At 46.6% G+C, this 2,859-nt stretch overlaps 1 non-coding gene across 1 annotated transcript; it reads right to left on the reverse strand.

Moving 5' to 3' along the window:
- Nucleotides 1-1,034: 1,034 nt before the first annotated feature.
- Nucleotides 1,035-1,196, reverse strand: LOC125403553 (U1 spliceosomal RNA). Its single transcript, XR_007232994.3, has one exon. It is a non-coding gene; the product is annotated as a U1 spliceosomal RNA (small nuclear RNA).
- Between the last annotated feature and the right edge of the window lie 1,663 nt (nt 1,197-2,859).

Consider the following 2,859-nt stretch of genomic DNA (forward strand, 5'->3'; position numbering starts at 1 on the left):
AGAAGTTCAGAACGATTTATGCAATTGATTAATTAATGTGTGTAGGGGGGTACGGTCATGTGTCTGTGGACACTTGAACACATGCAAAGGTCAGAGGACAAGCAAGCTCGAGCCTTACCAATTGCCTTCTCCCTTGTTGGAGATGGCCTTACTTTGCTGTTTCCCACTAGATTTGGCAGGCTAGTTGGAGCCTTAGGAGGTTCTTTTCCCCCATTTCCCTTACACCCACTTGTGGGTATGCTGGGATCACAAGTTGGTGACCTATCACTTTCAGTTTTTATACAGTCTGGTGATCCAAACTGAGTGGTATTGGTAAAAACAATAACCACCCTGCCCCAAAGATGCATTGGGGAAATGACAACAATCCTATTTTGCTGAACTTGGAGGAAACAGTAGTAGGAGACATGTCAGGCTTGTGCGACAAGAGCTTTACCCGCCGAGCCATCCTTCTGGCCCTCAGGATTTAGAATTATTGCTCTTTTTCTGAACTGATTCTACTGCCACATCGTCATGATCCTAGGCATGTTCTTTCGGCTTCCTGGGTTGCCTTCTCCTCCTCATAAGCTCCTCCTCCCTCCTGAAGACCTGACTTACATGTTCTTTGACCCCCACCTCTGTCCTTAGCAGGCATGATAATTCACTGTTTTCTACCTATTTCATACTGAATTTCAATCTTTTGTAAACTGGCTTTTATAGCTATCTAGACTATAAGGAAGTGGGGAAGGATGAGAAAGGGCACAATCATTGCCATTGGGTGTTAGAGCGGGTCATGGAGGTCTTTGTCGATGCTTTTAAATAAAGGAATGTATATGCAGATAAGTTCTAAGCCTCACATCAAAGAGGAGGTACATTGAGCTACAGAAATGAAGACAGCCTTTATCTTCAAAATAACAGTGAAGAAAGAGGAGGCTTGTTAGGTTTACCTTTGCTCAAAGATGGCTTCTAGGCTCAACATGGAGATGTGCAGTGGTCTGAGAGTATGGGAAAATCTTTGTTGAAAATATATATATTAGCTTTCTTTTTCTTTTTGCTTTGAGGCGAGAGGGTGAAGGCAGTCCCCTGCTACCACACATTATCAGTCGGGTTTCCTGCATTTGGGGAAATCGCAAGGTCAGGACATCCAGCGTGCAATGGATAAGCTTCGCCCTGGGAAAACCACCTTTGTGATCATGGTGTCTCTCCTGCCAGGTAAGAATGAAAATATATTGATCTATAAAGTATCTGCTTTTCTTTTTTTTTTTTTTTAGTAAATTTTATTAAATTATAAAAGTTTCCATTTCCGCCCCCCCTCCCAACACCCTCCCACTCCCCCCACTCCCCCCCTCCTTCCCCTCCGTCCCCCAGGGCAGTCAGGGTTTCTTGCCCTGTGGGAAGCTTCAGCTCCCTCCCCCTCCCTCCAGGTCCAGGAAGGCGAGCGTCCAAACAGACTGGATCCCCAAAATCCAGTATATGCAGAGGAAACAGGTCCCAGTGTCATAGTCAATGGCTTTTCAGAAAGACCCCAGGCCAGCCGCAGTCAGAGAATCCGGCCAAATTCCGAGAATCTGGCTAGATCACGTCCTCGTTCAGTCCCAGTCCGACTGGCCCTGGTAAATTCTCATCAGATCCGTTCCCTTGTATCAGTGGGTGATAGCATCCCTCGCAGTACTGATTTCGTCTTTCATGTTCCTCCTCCTTCCGCTCCCCCTCCGGACCTCGGGGGCGCTCAATCCGTTGCTCCAATGTGGGCCTCCGACTGCATAGCCGTCCTTCGCCAGACAAAGGATCTATGGTGATAAGCAAAATATACATCAGTATGGTCATGGGCCACGGCCGATTCAGGCACCCTCTCCTCTGTCCAGAGAGCAGTCTGGGGGATTTCTCCTTGGACCTGGGATCCCATATATAATCAAGTCTCCTGTAAACCCTAAAATGGCTCCCTTAGTTGAAATATATTGTTCCCTGATCCCATATTCATCCTACCTCCCTCCCCCCCCCCCATCCCCGGCCACCAAGCTTTCCCCGTTCCTCCCCTACTCCCTTCTCTCTAGCCCTCTCCTCTGCTTTTCTTAAATAGTAAAGTTTGAAAAGGCTGAGTGGAATTGTTGGTAAAAACAATAACACCCTTCCCCCAAAAAAGATGCATTGGGAAAATGACAACAGTCTTGTTGAACTTGGAGGAAACGGGGAGCAGTGGTAGGAGACTTGTCCTGAAGACCTATGTTGGAGGTACTAAAATAGCTTTGTATCATGTGAAAGAAACAACAAAAAGCCGTTGACACGCATGGGAATAGAAAGGGAAATGACTGATATCTATGTCTTGTGAAGACACAGTGAGATTGTATATGGAAGATGCTCAGACACGAGGTGGGTATAGAGGAAGGCCTCTGAATTTCTTGCTGCCATAACTCAATATTTTCTGGAAGAAGACATTCAGAGAAGGAGAAAAGAGTTGTATTAAAAAGCCTAAATAAAGCTAACAAAGCCCCCTCTCCAAACAGAGACCAGAGGCATAAGCAGAATGTATTGCTTGTTCAGGTGACATGTTAAAGGTGGACAGGAAAGAATCTGATCACCAACGGGCGATCCAAGAGAAACCGAAGCAGTAGCCTGGTCTTACCGAGGAAGTGCAGTGCCATTCAATAACAAAGCCAAAAGAGCAGAGGTCTAAAAGCACATGGCGGTTGTGTGCTGGGCTTGTTGTTTGCTGGGACCACCCACAGATATGTGGGGCTGAAGTTGAAGAAAGAGAAATGGAAGCAGTGGTCACTTTGTGAGCCATCAGCACCCAGGTAACAGACGACACCTTGTGACTGGAGTGAGTTAGATTTCCACAGGACCATCTGGGTGCAGATTGTCCGTGAATGGGAGGAGATAGAA

Source organism: Myodes glareolus, chromosome 7, assembly GCF_982192425.1.
Source record: "Myodes glareolus chromosome 7, mMyoGla1.1, whole genome shotgun sequence".
NCBI lineage: Eukaryota > Metazoa > Chordata > Mammalia > Rodentia > Cricetidae > Myodes > Myodes glareolus.